At 47.1% G+C, this 18,353-nt stretch overlaps 1 protein-coding gene across 2 annotated transcripts in view; it reads left to right on the top strand.

Moving 5' to 3' along the window:
* ATXN10 (ataxin 10) overlaps positions 1-18,353 on the top strand; it is a 1,945,293-nt gene that overhangs the window by 1,914,381 nt on the left and 12,559 nt on the right. The window lies entirely within an intron of this gene.

The raw sequence follows: 18,353 nt of genomic DNA, 5'->3' as shown, positions 1-18,353 counted from the left end.
TACTTGCAAAAAGTGGTCCTTCAACTAAATAAGCCCAGTTTGGTGTTGGCCATAGAAACAGTCCAAAACTTTGCAAAGGCCAGCCAGCACTTAAAGAATCTCCACAAAGTCAAGGAACCCAAAAAGGACACGAGGGTGTTCCCATTGTCCTCTCTTGCAGAGTAAGGATAAAACCCAAGACAGTCATTTCAAACCTATGATGAAAGATCTAATCAAGGAGGAAAAGTGACCTGTGATAATTGAGGAGTGGGGAGGAATAAAATCGGAAGAGGGACGAAACCCAAAACCCACATCCATAGCATGCTTTTCGCGTGGGTAACTAGATCACTTGGCTCGACAATACTCTTTAAACAGAAAAGAAGAGTCAATATACATTGGATTCATGGGAGGTCAGGATTGACAGGATTGAGAGCAAGACTATCAATGGGACGAAGATGTGGAAAATACTAGCAATTTTGTTTTCATCAGTACTCACCTTAAACAGAGTCCCGGTTAGAGCTCTAACTGGTTCCGGTAGTAAGCAGTCAGCAGTAAGAGCCCAATCAAGGTTGCATGCATACATGGAGATGAAGAGATTTATCACCAGACAACAATTATCATCAGGGTTCAAGGGGGGCCCACTGAAATGATTGCTTCTTCAGCTAATCCTGGAATGAAAGTAGCTATCATTGGCACAGACTTCCCCAACTTCAAAGCCATACAAAAGAGCGCCATTAAGACTTCTCCTTCATACTCTCCGGATTACTCACGAAAAGAAGAGGGATTGTCTTCAGAAGGCCCTATTTGAGATTGGAAAATCCAAACTGAGAAACCTCTTTCGCATATGGGGGAGGCTACTAATGATCCTCCAAAGGATGGCCATAAAGCAGGAACCTGGTTCTTTAGGGGAAGGTATGTGATGAATCCAGGAGAGTCATCACAAATTCCCCTCGGTGACCCTCTCCCATGGGGCCAGGGGATGGCAGCTGCTACCTGATCCTGGGTGCCGATATATGAGGGAGGATCACATAGGAGAGGACAACTCCCGGGAGCGGGTGACGTTTTGACTCCATTGGAGAAGACACAGTATTCCCCCTTCTCCATGAAGAAGACCAGCTGACATCAAAGGCCTTTAATGGCCTTTTTTCATCTAGCAGTACCCCCTTGTCGAGGTGGTGAAGAAAAATCTAATCTAAACTTCTGTGGCCAGAACACCACCTTTGAATCGAACACCCACAACCCACATATGACGCCCTTTTATTTAGGTATACCCGTGAGTAAATTCCCAGAAAAAACACTTAATAGTCAACACATACATACCATCTTTTTCTAATGTACCTTTATGTGAGAACCCTAAGAAAAACCACTTAAGATTTAGTACATACACAACACCTTTTTCTAATGTGCCCTTTTGTGAAATCCCGAGGGAATACCAAATCAGAGTTGAAGATACAATGTCATCCATGGACTCCAGCTCCCATAAGCACTCAGGTACTGGGACAAAGAAGAGTAGTAAGGAGTTTGTGCATAGGTACAGGAACTCAAAGACTCACATGCAGACTAGCTGTTTTGTCATACCTCCAGTGCACATGAAATTTAAAGATGGAAAGAGCACTGTGGAAGTGAGCTGTGCAGGAGATGAAGTTAAGCCTCAGGTTGGGACTCATGAACACGGAGAAGACCGCTAGAACGGAGGAAGAGAAGGCACATGTGAGCCAAGAGGGTCGTTAAGACGAGAGGAGCCATGCTGTAGTTCCTCGCGGAAGCAGCACTCTTCATTCCCGAGTGAAAAGGGAAGCTGGCGAGTCACACGCACAAGCAGCTGGCAGAACATCTGCACACCTCCCAATGGAAAGTGGGTAAAGGAATCATCCTGCAGCAGTCCGGAGTATCAAAAATGCAGGAAAAGCCTGGTGAGTCTGTCCAAAGCAGCTGGGGGCCCTGGGGTGTTCCGAAAAGTGTAAGAACTCAGATTGTTTGAATGGTGTGAAATTGCTAATGTGGGCAAATCCCCAAATTTACAAAATCAATATCCAATAAGAAGAATGTTTGAATGCAGACAACACAAATTTGAAAGTTTGAATGTTGTCAAGACAAAGTCCAAAGGCAACCCACATCCCAATATAGATGTGTGAGATGCCAATGTGGAGGAGAAGTTGGAACACGCATTGCCAAAGATGGCTATACCAAGCACCTCATGGTATAGGCAATTTGATATAAAGAACTGAGAAATATAAAAGAATCCCTGACAGATGAGTATACCAGGAAATTGAAGTTGTACACATATTCCTGGCAGGAGAGTATACCAGGTAATCTGTAACCCTACAAAAGCAAGTCCTGGCAGGTATATCAACCAGGCAATTGAAGTTGTGTTATCAGACAATTGAAATTGTGTATAGATTTCTGACAGTAGAGTATACCAGATAATTTGCAAACCTACAGAAAATAGCCCTGTCAGGTGAGTATACCAGGCAATTGAGATTGGACCAAGATTCCTGTCAGGGGAGAATAACAGGCAATTTGCAAAGCTACAAGAGGATTTACAGAAAGACTTGTACAGAGCTTTATTGCTTAAGCAAAAAATTGGTGATTCCCAAAGCAGGTGTAAAGGAACTGTTACTTAAAGGAACAGCTTTGCAATCCTATTTGCAGAATCTAGGATAAGGTAAACATCCTCTGGGTTAGTCTACATTTGCCATCATCAAGACAACATTTCCTTGCAACCTTTGTTATTTTGTTTATAGTGTGAGGGCCAGGATAGGATGTTTCAACACAAGGACCGATTTTTAGTTACAGATTTCCTGACACAGACAGATCGTTAATTTTCATTTTTAGCTAGGGAAATTCCTCTTTAGAATAGGGCTTGAAAGGCATTTCCCTAACCTCTTTTTGTTTAATAAAAGTCTTTGAAAACATGAACACCTTGTGTCCGCCTCTCATTGCTGACCCCTCACATTAATAAAGAACTTTAATATCACTGTGGTCTTCACTTGTGTCATTGCTCGACCATTCTTCATCACTATTTCCCCATTCTTTTTGCTAGCCACTGCCAAAATGTACGCTCTGACTCGAAGCTGTGCTCCCCAAACTTCTAATAGTAGGAAGCACACAACCAATGCACACATCAATCACCCGCTGCCTCATGCGTGATAAATATGTGAAATGTAAATATTTATATTTGTAAAATTATCTTTTTTTTCTAATTCTGTGCTAATTGCATGTCCTTATATCTCTCCCCTTCATATTCAGATTTCTATGACCTCGCCTCAACCAGATCCCACACACCCTACTGTGCTCTATACAGTGGCTTGTTTTCGAGGGGCTCCTGCTGCAGTAGCATTTATCCATAAAGCACCATGTTTATTCTTGGAGTTCGCTTCACTCTGTGTTACTTACCTGAAACTATATAGATAGTATATAAATGGTATAAGCGGCTCATGTACTACAATAAAATATTGCCTTTGTCATAGGGTTTATGGGAGCATATTTATTTATCTCATGGTGTATCCTTCAGAGCTTATTAAAACTGCTGTTCACATCCCACTCTTTCTCTATGGTCAATACTGTGCTTGATTTTGGTTAAATAGCTCATGGGTTTAGCGCTTGTCTCTGACACGGGGCATGCCTCCTCTCCACAAGTCCAAATCCTCAGCAAGACCCACTTACCCTTTCATCTGTCCGACGTCAATGAATTAAGCACCAGTGAATTGTGTTGCAAAAGCAGCTATAATAAGTCCTTTGAACTTGCAGAAATCTAACAAGCAGCTTGCCATGCACAGCCATAGTGGTATATACTGGCCATTGATAGTAGCGGGTGCGAATACCTGGGCATCTAATAGCAGTGCCTGGCAAATGCCTAATACTTATACACAAGCCGAAACTTTTGGCTTGTTTTTAACAGGACTTTAGTAAAGGACATGCATAGTGCTTATAAATAGTGGCTCAAGGCAGTCATTGGGTGACATTTCTATTACACCAGTGGCATGTTTACAGCTCCAATTAAGTCATTAACTTCAGAAGACTGCTTTGAAAAAAACTCTGGCAGGCACTTTGAGTGTAAAGTTTGATGGCACGTCTTGTTTAAAGTGAGGTCAAAGAGTACCAATGCAGATGAGTTTTGGGCCGGGAGAGGTAGGAACTGGATGGCAATGGCCCTAGGGATTGGGGAGGCCAGATAACCAAAGAACACCTACATGCTGTGTGTTCCTCCTCATATTGTATGTCTCCCTATCTGTCCTCTAATGCTATAGTTTCTGCCTATAGGTGTCGCAAGTGCCACCTAATAGTCCAGACTAAAAAACACCATAATAACATGATGGTGCTATTTTTATATCCGGGGTAATTGGAGTAGCGTGTGTACCGACTTCCACATGTTCAGATTCCCGATATACAGAAAAGGCGATGATTCATGAAATCTTCAGTTCTGCATCCACACTGAACCATAAGGCACCCCACCCTTGCTGATGTGTTACAACATTGGCATTCCTGAACACGGCACGAGGCTTCCATTAATTGTGAAGCATTATCCCACTTGACACTTTTAAAAAGTACTGTTTCAAAAAGTCTAGACAGCCTTATCAAATGCGATCTGTCATGCTTAATGCATTTTCCTTTTGTGTAGTTTTTCAAGAAAAGCGGCCCTCGTTCCTGTTTCTAGTAACTATGGGAACACTCGAAGCTCTCTTTGTGAGGCTGGGTATACAATAAAGTGCTTTGAGTGTTGGTGGGATTAGAGCCTTTAGAACACATTTCATTTTCAGTCCCTGGTCCTCTTTGCAGAAAGGAACAAGAGGGCAGTGCGAATATCAGATGGGATTTTCTTTAAGCCCTTTCGACGCTTAAACCTGTCTCCATCTCCACAGGCCTGCTGCGTGGGCCCAGCCATCCAGAGCGTGCAAAGGTTGGTTGACGTTCATGATACCGACTCGAGTGACGCATTTGTTTATCGCTCTGGTTGTTCCATGTGCATGTGCCTGGGTTTGCTTATTTAAGGCCCATTGACACTAATAAATGGGACTCCGGATTATTTTGATTTAAACCCATGTCGAGCGCTACCCAACGCTCAGCTTTGCTTTGCATGCATTACAACCTGGGCACTTGCCCACTTCATGGACACATATATGACATGCAACTCCTACCTGTACCTTCTTCGTAGCGCTATACATAGTTGTCAGTCAGTTGTTTCTTTGTGGCATAAAGGCCGCAGGTTTATTATATTGACACAGCAATCCGCTCATTCAAACTACTACGTGATTGTCATCACTGCAAAAACACACTTTGGCAAAATTGTTATTCTTGTGTGGCGACCAGCTGACTAACCGACTCCACTTTATTTGTTAGCCCAAAGCTCCCCTAACCGAATATGTCCTGGATCCGCCGGCCCTCGCTGGGGATCCTGGGTTTGGAGGAGTGCTGTTCCAGACGGAGGAAGCTGAGCTCTCATCTTTTCCTCAGGCCCCCTTGCTGCTGGGCCTAGGAGGGGGACTGGGCCATACCACCATGCCACGGAATGGTCTTCTCCCTTCTTTGGCTGCCCCCATTTGTTATATTTCATAATCCCATCTATTTTGTGTTTAAGAAAAGATCCATGCTGCTCTGTAATAGATGTACCCCCATCTCCTTCATAATATTCTGGTGACATAATTGATCAACCCGTGGCGGATCTGTGGGAACCCCATGCCTTTGCAAAACTTTGCCATTGCTACGTACAACTTCCTTCGAAACTTCTCGATCGCCTGATGTGACTCATCCTCTCTCCATTGTCTCCTTGGTATGATCTCTGACCACATCATTTCTGTCTCTCGCAAAAAGTGCGCCCAAGCTCTGCAGGGTTGCCATAATTTCTCTAAGCAGCCCTCCTCTCCCCAGGCTGGTAAGGGCATTGCCGCCAAGATGTACGAGCAAGACCTATGGTTTTGGGTATCTCTCATAGCCTCTCCACCTGTTCCTCCAGCTGTGCCCATCACATTCCTGGAATTCACCACCACTCAACCTTGAAGTGCCTCGTGGTCATTTGATCTCTTTGGGCTGTCCTTCTTGCCTTGGCCCTCGTCACAAACAAATGACCCTCTTGCCCCACACTGTTCTTCTGTTACTTCTTGATGCTCTGTTTTGGGGAAAGAGGGGGGAGAGGGATATACAATAAACGCTGTCCTGTCACATTTTTTCCAGCCTCACGTATTTCTTAAAACAGTTTGACTTCCAACCCCCAATTCTCTTGATGATGCCAGGAGGCATGCCTGGCACTGCTGCAGATGTGGCATCTCCGATCCTAAGAGTGCCGAAGGCCCCATACGTTGCCCCTTTGTGTTTCACTGCTGAGTCCATTATCTCTTTAAATTGAACCCTGCTCTAAGTTGAGCCGTCTTTGTGAATTAATATCAAAGCCCTGCTTCTGCTGTGGGGTCTGTGTGTTAAATATGTGGTGAGGCTGCGCACATACCAGCAATGGCTGTCCTTAATACAGTGTAGCACTGTCGCCCTCCCTTTCCCCATCTGGTCAGTTTTTGACCTGCTCACGTTCAAATGCACTATTCCTGCTGTGACTGTTCATCATCCATCCTGAGGAAGCCTTTTCCTCCCACTTCTCTGTTGCATGGTACCAGTTCACTGATCCTGAGGTCCCCAAAAATGCCAAGGAAAATGCTGCTCTAAATATGGAGGCTTCGAAGCTGTCTGCATATTCCCACCAACCCTTCAAGCATGTCATCTAGTTTTACATATCTATGGAGCGCCTTGCATCTTCTTTCTTTCCTGTTTGTCTGGCCCACCTCTTCATTACCATCTTAACGTAATGCTCCTTGGTTGGACACTCATTCCACCTAACTTGTGGTAATGGGCAATTGCTGCTAAATGGTATGCTGCTCATTCTCGGGTCTTGTATTTGTGCCACTCCCATCCAATGAATGATTTCACTGGCACCTTTCCCTGCTCCCCTTGCAGTCCTTCCCTCAAATTGGTAAATGTGTCCCAACAGGTCTTTGCTGAGTTTGGAGCAAGGGCTGTGCCGACGAGGAAGGTCAGATCTTGCCAATTGCACCCCATGGTTCTCTGCATGGGGTCATCCTTTTGCTTGCACTTGGCCTCGTCTCTCTGAATTTTGCTTGGCCTCGTCTCTCTGAATTTTCAGAACTGTAAATGAGACGGAGCATCAGCCACTACGATCTTATCACCGGGGATGTGCCTCACCTAGACCTCTGTGTTTAAACTGAGTAAACCTGCTGTCAATTTCCTGAGTAAGCCCAGCACCCTACTACCGATTGTGCATCCTTTATTGATCACCTGTACTACTGTTAAGTTGTCTGACCATAAAATAACCCTTTTGTTCCTGAGCTGGTCCTCCCATAGTTGAAAGGTTACAGTGACGGGGAACAACTCCAGAAGAGTGATGTCTAATGTGAGACCCTCCCTATGCCAATTGTCGGGCCATGGTTGTGCACACCACTCAGTCCCCATTATTGCCCCAAACCCGTGCTTGCCAGATGCATCAGTGAAGAGCGTTATGCTTACGATGCTTGCCCACTGATCTCGCCTTAGAAGAATCCTGCTAAATGTGTCGAAAAGCATGTCCCACATTTTGTCCTTTAAGTCTGAGCCCAGTCTTACATGCTGTGCTGCATGTTGTAGCCCTGCTTTTCTGATAGATATGGTCCTTGCGAATACTCTTCCAGCTGGTATAACCCTGCCTGCAAAATTCAGTTTCCCAGCTAATGACTGTAGTTCTCTCAACATTGATTGGTTCCTTCCCAGCAACTAATCAATGTTTTCCTTTAAGTCTCTGCCCTTCTCCTCTGGTAGTCTGGTCTTGCCCTCTACTGTATCTATTTCTAGTCTCAGGAATGTTAACCTCTTGAGGGGACCAACTGTTTGTCCTTCTGCTAGGTGCACTCCCAGAACCCTGAATAATAACACAAACTCTTCCATTAGCTCTCTGCACTCCTCTGTCCCCTTTGTACTTATGAATAAAACGTCATCCAGGAAGTGCACAGCTCTCCCACATTTTTCCTCTGCTTCAGGACCCATTCCAAGAAGGTGCTAAATTTTTCAGACAGAGCGCAAGATATTGAACATCCCATTGGCAGGCATTTATCATAATAATACTTCCCCTTGAATTTGAAACCCAACAGGTTATAGCTCTCTTGGCTGATGGGCAAGAGTCTGAATACTGACTCAATATCTGCATTGTCCTACTCAAAGGGAGAGCTCTGTCGCTGTTGGGAACAGAAGAGCACAAAATAGTCAAGACAGGAAAAAGCGTTCCCAACAGGTCCATTCACGAACCTTAATATTCTTAAAGCATGTTAACTGTTCAATAAATGAGGCAAACTGCATTTTTTGGCTTAGTTAAGTCAATTGATACTGTATACATTGGCTGAGTCATACATTTTATTTATTATTTCTGAACAAATAGATAGTTCGATTTGTTAGAAACACATATCACTAATACAGATAATTAATACAAAAATGAAAAACGGACACATAGTTCATACAAGCAACATAATACAAATATATCAGATGCACCTGAAAACAATATACCCTGAGATATGAAGAATAAACAGAAATAAGTTATTGTTTTACTGTTCCTGACCAGGTAATCCCCTATTAGGCCACAGCCCCCTATTCTTGTTCTTAATCTAAAGAATAGTGAGGGTGGGAAAAAACAACAAAAACTGTTGAAGGCCAATAAACGCATCTCAAGTCTACATTACAATATCTGCTTTGCCCAGAAGAGAACCTTTGCCACTGGCCCTGACAGTTTCCACTACATCGTCAAATGATACATAGATCACCCTGCACAGTTCATCATCTAGCCGGTCATTTATTGACTCCCCAGCTGGGAAGGAGAGGTGGTGGATTAGACGAAAATTCCCTTTCTCCTTCCTCAGTACTAAACCAAGCAGTGACATTTTTAAATTCTCCAAAGGAGGTGTGGGAAATGGACCCACTATCCTGCACAGTAATAATTCCTTTCCAATTTTTTGTCTCGCCACCTGCAGCTGTGCCTTTGCTGTTTTAAGATCCTCTGCCTCGCTGAGACCAATGGTCCCCAAGTAAGGAATATTAACACCCCTTGAAAAACATTCCCAAATTATCCTTGCGTCTATGATGTTGGTGTAAAAATTTAGCAGTGGGAGTATTCTGTACAGATTTATCGCGGAGAGCAATACTATGTCTGCTAACCGGGTCTACTCAATTGCGCTTGTTGTCACCTTTTGCTCTGCCACGGAGGTATTCTGTCCTGCTCCACAAGAGCCTGTTCTGTGTGCCCCTGAACACTTGGTACATGCGTGTTTAAATATGCACGCTCCCACTGCTGATAGCTGGACCTATTATTCAATTAGGAGCGCCCGCGAAAGGACCCTCTTCTTTTATCACCATAGGCCCATTTCTCCTTCTTATAATAGGGCTTCTCGGGCTGTGTCCTGCTCCCCAACTCTTTAGGTGCCACCATTTTCTCCATAGACCCTGTGATGTCTACCTCTTCCCATGTCATTGCGGGCCAAATCTGCATTTCGAAGGGATTGTGTCCTCCGACGTATTCCTCATCTTAGATATATATCCTTCCAGCTCTGCTGGCCTCGGAAAATTTTTTCTCCAGAGGGCGCTGCGCGTCGACGTCCCTCGAGTCGATGTCCTTCGACAGCCGCCGTATCGACGCTCGACGTCATCCTGCCTATAAAGGCCGCGCGCAGCGTCTGTTGTTCAGTTCCGTTTTTCCGCGCTACTCGGTGCCTCGGAATACCATTGCTCAGTTCTTAGTCAGATAATCCTATTTACCTCGAGTTATTCGATCCGTACTCGATGGCTTCCTCGTCGGAACCGACAACTCCTCGATCCGGCTTCAAAAAATGTCGAGATTGTGGGAAAAAGATGTCGTTGACCGATCCACACAGAAATTGTCTGTGGTGCTTGGGAGCCGAACACCATTGTTCGGAGTGCTAGGACTGTATGTCCATGACAGCTAAGGCCCTGAAGGAGCGTAGGGGGAAGCTGGAGAAAGGTAAGACTTTTAAAGCTTCTTCTTCGTCGACGAAGTCGAGACATTCGTCTCCTCGTCACCATTCGCGCTCCAGGTCTCGGAGTGGGTCTCATCACTCCTCGAGATCGAAGCACTCGAAGAGGAGACGTCGAAGATCCCCTTCTCCGTCTTCCTCTTCCTCTGTTTCGCCAAAAAGAATCCCTTGCCCCACGAAACATAGTTCCCGGGCTGAATGGGAGGAATTCAGAAAAAATATGATGAGCGTCTTCGAGAAAGCGGCCTCGACCCCCTCGAAGACTGCCGAGAGCGATGCTCTGGTCGAAAGACCCGAAGGTCAAAAACGCCGCGAGTCGCAGTACCCGGCGAAAGAAACCTCTCGAGCGCGTCTCGAACCCTCGAGTAGGACTATGACCTCCAAACCTTCCTCGAAGGTTCCGTCGACGCCGTCGACGAAGGTTCCGTCGAGGTTGATGTCTTCGACGCCGTTGTCGTAGGGACCTTCGACACACGGGTCTGTCGACTCGACGCCGGCCTCGACACCGGCGTCGACGCCGAGAAAAGTCACGGTGACCACACATCCAGTGACGATCCCCAGGCCCTCGACGTCGATATTGTCGAGTAGAATTCCAATTCGGTCGAGGTCCTCGAGGCCTCCACATCTGTTTTCGACGCCACGCTCGAAGCCTTCGACGTCGGCGTCGACGACATCGACGTTTTCGAGGCCAATAATGACAAGTTCGGCACCCTCTGCCTTGGAAATGGGATTTACTCCCTTTATGAGTTCAGAAGAATTGAGAACTATATCCTCAATTTTAGAAGAGGGTGATTTGTCTGAACAAGACACATTTGAGTTACAGGGACCTGTAACCCCAGTTAGAGAGGAATTTTCCTCTGAAGAGCGCAGATTAAAGGATCTTCATGATTCTTTACATGAGGCAAGTGGGTTAGACACTTCCCCTGAGGTGGATTTTGCTAAGCCAGACCCGGGGGAGCATGCTGAAACCCCCTACAGAGCCTTAATGGCCAGGATTACAGAGTTCATGGGGTGGTCTACACCTTCACAATCATTCCAGCAAGATGACCTCACGGATATTCTTGACAAAGGCCCACAAGAGGATCCAGTGGTGCCCTTTCATAAAGCTCTTCAGAGAAAGATCATGACAAACTGGGAGACCCCAGATGTAATACCAGCAGTAAATAAAAAACTGTCTGCAAAGTACAGGGTATCTTCCACAGACCCAGAGTTCTTGTCTAAACATCCATCCCCAGAAAGTCTGGTGGTACAAGCAGCATCCTCTACCGATGTCAAGACGGCTTATCCTACAGTCCCACAGGACAGGGACGATAAAAAATATGATGCTATGGCAAAGAAAGTCTTTTCAGCATGTAGCATGGCGTTAAAGTCTGTTAATGCTACTTGCACCCTTGCTAGGTTCAGCCATACACTTTGGGAGTGTGCTTCTACAGCGGCTGACTGCATCCCGGAGGGAGAAGAAAGGGATGCGTTCCTGAATATTATACAGGACGGTAAAGACGCTATGTGCGAATCCCTCCAGACGGGCATTGATTCGGCTGACAGTATCAGCAGAGCAATGGCGGCAAGTACATCAACCAGGAGGTTCGCTTGGTTGAGAAAGTCGGGTTTTGCCCCAGATGTGCAAGCCAGGCTCTTGAACATGCCATTTGATGGCTCTTCTTTGTTCGGGAAAAAGGCGGATGACAGTTTAGAGAAACTGCAAACTTCAAAAGCAGCAGCAAAATCCCTAGGAGCTGCAATCCGTCAGACTCATTTTCGTCCCACAGGAACCTCTGCGAGGGGCAAGTCCTTTCGCTTCTACTCCGCATTCGGAAGAGGTAGAGGACGACCGGCTCAAAGGGGTCAAAGAAGAACTACCCGAGGTGGACGGGGTAGATATTCTAAAGCCGCAGCAACAGCAGGTGCCTCTTTACCATCGGCATCTGCATCAGCCGCCCCAAAACCACTCTGAGGACTCCCCTCACAGGACACCTGTAGGAGGCAGGTTGACTCAACATCTGACGGTATGGCAGGCTATCACGTCAGATGCTTGGGCTTTGGAAACAGTCGCCCAAGGTTACTGCCTGCCTTTCCTACGTATACCTCAGAGTCATCCACCGGGGATCAGCTCTCAGAAGGCTCCAGATCCGCTCCTCTTGCAGGAAATTTTGGACCTGCTAGAGAAAGGTGCCATAGAACCGGTACTTGTAGCGGAGAGGAACAAGGGCTGGTACTCCCCTTACTTTCTCATTCCGAAGAAAGACGGAGGACTGAGACCCATCTTGGACTTGCGAGAATTGAACAAATTCCTCAGGAAAGACAAATTCAAGATGGTCACTCTTTCTCAGATCCTCCAGGCCCTTCAGTTTCAGGACTGGTTGGTATCTCTGGACCTTCAGGACGCTTATTTCCATGTGCCTATCCATCTCAAACCCAGGAAATACCTGAGGTTCGCAATTGGCAACTCTCACTATCAATTTCGAGTACTGCCATTTGGGCTGACCTCCGCCCCGAGGGTCTTCACCAAGTTAATGTCGGTAGTGGCTGCAAGTCTAAGGAGGGAAGGGATTCACGTCTACCCCTACCTGGACGATTGGCTGATCAGGGCTGTTTCTCCGGAGCAAGCTCAGATCCAGCTAAATCACGTGTGCTACTCCATTCACAAACTGGGCTTCTCCCTCAATTTAAAGAAGTCTCAAATGATACCATCGCAGAGACTCCAGTTCATAGGAGCGATCCTGGATACTTCCCTGGGAAAAGCCTCGCCACCAGAGGTGAGGGCTCAAGATATTCTACAGATGGTTACCAAGTTCCAACATGCCCAATGTCTCCCAGCCTTCGACTTTTTGAGGTTGCTAGGCCTCATGGCATCCTGCATTTTCCTTGTGCCAGAGGTTCGCCTGAGAATGAGATCCCTCCAGTGGGCACTGAGGACTCAGTGGTCACAATTCTCAGGGAGAATGACAGATCTTCTTCAGGTTCCCGGCAGGGTGGCTCGAGACCTTCAGTGGTGGGCCTGTCAGGAGAACATTCTGAAAGGAGAACAGTTTTGGCAACCCTGGCCGGAGATAACAGTAGTCACGGATGCCTCACTCACGGGGTGGGGAGCCCACGCCAACGACTTGACCATCAGCGGTCGTTGGTCTCCATCGGAGTCCAGACTACACATCAACCTGTTAGAGCTGAGAGCCATCAGACTTGCGTTGAAGGCTTTCCTGCCAGCTGTACAAGGGAAGAACGTCCTGATAATGACGGACAACACGGTGGCCATGCATTACCTCAACAAAAGAGGAGGCGTAGGATCACTACCCCTGTGCAGAGAGGCGATGCAGCTCTGGTTTTGGGCAATCCAAGAAGGAATCTCTCTATCGGCAGTTCACCTAGCCGGAGAGAAGAACTTGACAGCGGACGCTCTGAGCAGGCAGAACACAGTCTCCCACGAGTGGGAGCTAGCTCAGGAAGTCCTTCAAGAGATCTTCGCCCTTTGGGGAACCCCTCAGGTAGATCTGTTCGCCACCAGCCTAAACAGGAAATGCGACCTGTTCTGCTCAAGGGAATTTCCTCCGAGAGGAGCTCTGGGAGACGCGTTCATAGTGGACTGGGAGTTTCCACTTCTGTACGCGTTCCCACCGGTCCCTGTCATTCCTCAAATGATCAGGAGGTTGAGAAGATTCCGGCGAACCATGATCCTAATTGCCCCGGATTGGGCCAGGAGAACGTGGTACCCGGACCTTCTAGACTTGTCCATCTGCCCTCCAATTCGACTTCCGCTCAGAGAGAACCTACTCTCATAGAAGGGAGGTCAGGTTCTCCATCCAGACATCAAAACCCTCAACCTTCACGCTTGGCTTCTGAACGGCTGAGGTACAAGGATTGGGACCTCCCTGATGATGTTATGGAGGTGTTGCTTTCGGCAAGGAGGCCAGCAACAAAGTCTTTATACCGCTGCCGTTGGAACAGATTTTGCAGCTGGTGTAGAGAACAGAATATCGACCCATTTTCATGTGGTACACCAATGGTTTTGTCCTTCCTACTATATTTGGCAAATTCAGGCCTTCAAGTTGGCACCATTAAGGGCTATCTCGCAGCGCTATCTATCTTTAAGCGTACTGCGGAGGAACCATCCTATTTCAAATTACCCTTGGTAATACAGTTTCTAAAGGGGTTAACCAATGTTTATCCCCCAAGACCATTCCAAGTTCCCCTATGGGATTTAAACTTAGTACTAACTTTCCTGATGGGTACACCTTTCGAACCTCTCCATTCTTGTTTGTTAAGATTCCTTACCCTTAAGACTGTTTTATTAATAGCACTTACATCTGCTAGAAGGGTGAGCGAATTACATGCTCTTTCTTGTAAACCCCCTCATACAATCTTTCACAAAGACAAAGTTGTCCTGCAAGTGAAGCCTAATTTCCTCCCAAAAGTAGTTTCTGAATTCCATATCTCTCAGAAGATTACCCTACCATCTTTCTATCCTCCTCCTCACCCGGGGAAAGAGGAAGAGAGGTTACACAGACTAGACCCTAGGAGGGTTTTAAGTTTTTACATTAGTAGACTAGCCAGGATAAGACAGGCAGACCAGCTGTTTGTAGGTTACGCAGGTCACAAGCTGGGGTTACCAATAACTAAGCAGACCATTTCCAGATGGATCATTCTAGCCATTCTGGAATGTTATAAACTGGCAGGGAAAGAGCCCCCTCAAAACCTTAGGGCTCATTCGACCAGAGGTATTGCAGCTTCATCGGCCCTCAAAAGAGGCGTGCCGATTAAAGACATATGTGCGGCCGCTACATGGTCGTCTGTCCATACCTTTACACGTTTTTACAATCTGGATTCCTCCTCTAGTCAAGAGACTAGGTTTGGAAGGGCTGTACTGAATTCTATTCATCAATAGAAGACAGCGTGAAGTCAGTACTCCCTCCTCCGAATATAGAATACTGCTATGGGAGCCTATCTAAAATGAGGAATACGTCGGACACAATCCCTTCGAAGAACAAGTTACTTCTTACCTTGTAACGTTCTTTCGACGGGATGTTCCTCCGACGTATTCCTCATCGACCCTCCCATCCATCCCCGCAGTTCTACTTCCCTTGTTGTTGCAGCTTACGCTCCTTCAGGGTGATTAGTCTAGTCCAGACAGTAATACTGTGGGCTACAAAACGGAACTGAACAACGGACGCTGCGCGCGGCCTTTATAGGCAGGATGACGTCGAGCGTCGATACGGCGGCTGTCGAAAGACATTGACTCGAGGGACGTCGACGCGCAGCGCCCTCTGGAGAAAAATTTTTCCGAGGCCAGCAGAGCTGGAAGGATATATATCTAAGATGAGGAATACGTCGGAGGAACATCCCGTCGAAAGAACGTTACAAGGTAAGAAGTAACTTGTTTTTTAACCTAGAACTTCGTGTCATGTTTGAGCCATGCATCACCCCGGTAAGTTAAATAAGAATTGTGCATATATTGCTCATAAGCCCATAGTGCTCCAGTGTCCCCAGGGTATTTTTCCACAATGATGGATGCTAGCATCCAAAACCTGCTAGCCAGTTATGTATGGTTTCTTCCTCCTTTACCCTGTCTCTCTCTCCTTTTTCTCCTTATCCTTCTCTGACAACTGCCTTATATCTAAACCGGTTTGCTCCAATTCAAGGGGGCTGAAAATGTCGAACTTTTTCTACCAAATCCTCTCCTTAATTTGAATCAGGATGCGCCACACCAAAGCGTTCCCTTTCGCCCTTAGGGATGCAAACCCTGGCATACCCCTCCTATAAACTGTGCTGCCATTGGCGTGGCCTTCACATTGGCATTGGCTGCTGCCTGGCATCGCCTGAAATGACTGTAGGAGTGGTACCTTGCCTGCTGACTTGATGTCGGCGGTGCTCCCCCACAGGCTGGCCTCGCTCTTGTCACCCCCAATGTTGCATCCCCTGATGGTTAAGAGACCCTGTCTTTCCCCCCCACCCCCAACTGTTTAAAAGCATTAACATTGCCACACAGCAGTTACCCGCTCTACCCTGCCACATGATTGCAAGCACTGCATTAAAGTACCTTTCATTTGCTCCAAGGAAGCAGGTTGCTCTGATGCCTCTGCTGCCGTGATGGCGGCCCGCGTGCTGGGCTGACTGCTGGTCTACCTTGGGCCTTCCCTCTCAGGTGCAACTGTTGTGGCTGCAAGCCCCTGATTCCCTCCTCTGCCTTTCCGTCCTACTGCTTTCTGCTTAGCCTCTTTCTTTTGTCTCTTCTGTCTGTTGCCTCATTACCAATGCCTTTGGTGTCAATTTCTTCCTCCTTTTCGCTACTGGCTCTTCTTCCCCAAGGGAAATCAGTTCTTCAAGCGCCTGTTCCTCTGTTGATACCGGAAGAAGGAATGGAGATTGTGAGCCACTCCCTGATGACCCTGCTGGGCCACCATTCAGTTTGGTAGTCATTCTCTGTAACCAGTTTGGGCCATACCTGGATGCAGTTGATCTTGCGATCTGGATGAACAATTCCAAGTCCGCCTCTGCTTTTTCTGAATGTAGGATTGCATCAGCCCTCTGTGTATCCATCCTCCTTTTATTGATGCTAGCCCAACAGCTTGTGGCTAGCTCACTGCAGCGCCTTCCTTATATTTTCGTGTCTTTCTGATGCAGCGGCTATGCAGGTGATTAAATTACTCCCCCAGCACTCACACTGCAGCAAGTCCTTGCAGTAAACTCGGTCTATTTGTGCCAAATGCAGTTGCCTTGAAATTGGGAAATGTTCCTTCACGGCACACGCATTGCAAATGCACAATGCCCCAGCTCTTTTAAAAGTCGTTTGTGTTTTTCTGATGTGCAAGCTGTGCCCCACTGATGAGGGCGTTGGGTATGCAGTGTGCCTCTGCGAGTGCCCCTACGTGTTCCCGGAGAGCTCTTCTGACGTCTCACTTGCAGAGCTGATGAAGTTGTTGTGGACCTGTGGTGCCTGTAGGACAGCCTTCCCCCTCCTCTGCGAAAGCCGGACGTGCTAATTAAAGCTCTTGTGACTTTGTTCTTGGGCTGGATGCAGACAGGGCAATCCTCCTCTCTGTGCGAGCACCCGCCGTGCCCTACCACGGGCGGACAGTTGCAAAGCCGATATCTTGCAGCCCCAGATGGGGGCTCCTTTTATGTCCATGGCAGGACAAAGCCATGGGTGTCTGGCAAACCTCTTGCCCACACTTCTTTCCCCAGGCTTTTCTCATGGTTTCGCTAGGTTTCCCGGCCAGCACTGCTCCTTCGCTGACTTGAGGCCCGATTTCGCTGGCTTCTGCCGTCACTATAAAAGAATGGGCCAGGCACCAGTTATATTTGTGCCTCTTTGAGGAGCGGCTTTGCCATTCCGTCGTCACCACCACCATATGAATTTTTGCAGCATTGAAGGGCATCCTTTCTTCAAACCATTCTAATATCACCCACTGTGTGTGCTTTCGGCATATTCCTCTGTTTTTTAATGTTTGAGTTCCAGTTGGGTGAGTTGTCTTTAGTAAAACGAGCCGAGGCAAATCAAGGGGCGTGGCCTAACAGCGGGGGGGGGGGCTTGCATGCCAGACTTGTTAGGCCACACCCTCTTAATGGGCTACAGGCATCCCCACCAGACAACCCTTTGTAAAGATCAACACCCTATAGGGGAGGGTGCTGATCTCTGTATCTTTTACTTAAAAGGATGCCTGTCGGGGGACAGAAACCACATGTTTTCAGCCTTAATGGTGTTGGTGCCCCTTCGCAGGCATTCCTTTAGCGAAGTAATGCAGTGATTACCCTTGGGTGATCTCTGCATCTCTTAGCTAAAGGGATGCCTGACAACGGGCAACAGCACCATTTAGGCTGAAAAGGTGAGGCCGTTGGAAACGAAGGCTTTTTTTTCCTAAAGGCTGAAGCTCCCACGAACGAGCGGGAGCTTCAGGCCTTAGAAAAAAAAGACCTCTGCTTCCAGCAGCCTCACCTTTTCTTCTCTAATGGTGGCACTGACACACGGGCATCTCTTGATTAAAGGGATGCCTTGCAGGTGCCAGCGCCACCGTTATATAGAAAAGGCTTTTTTTCCTGAAGCTCTCGTGCATGAGGAAGAGCTTGTCCTCTAGCGGCCGGGCTCCCAAGGGAAATTAGGGGCCCGGCAGGCCGCCGCCTCAGACCCATATTTCTGAGCCTAACGGGGCTCTGCCCCGGCTAGCTCCGGCCCACTTGATGCCCTGGTTGTCTTTAGATACGCTACAAAACAACAATGTATGAAAGAAGTGTCTCTAGCATATCATTTTAGTGTTCATCTTCTACACTAAATATCCAGCAATTTGGAACAACTCTTTCCAGTAGTTATCTTTGCAAAAGACTGTGTTTAATGAGGGCTAATTTCCTTATGTCATTGACAGCCTAAATAAA

Source organism: Ambystoma mexicanum, chromosome 12 (genome assembly GCF_040938575.1).
Source record: "Ambystoma mexicanum isolate Mex_15411 chromosome 12, UKY_AmexF1_1, whole genome shotgun sequence".
Classification (NCBI taxonomy): domain Eukaryota; kingdom Metazoa; phylum Chordata; class Amphibia; order Caudata; family Ambystomatidae; genus Ambystoma; species Ambystoma mexicanum.
The sequence above is the reverse complement of the archived record's forward strand: the minus strand, read 5'-3'. Positions and strand labels throughout refer to the sequence as shown.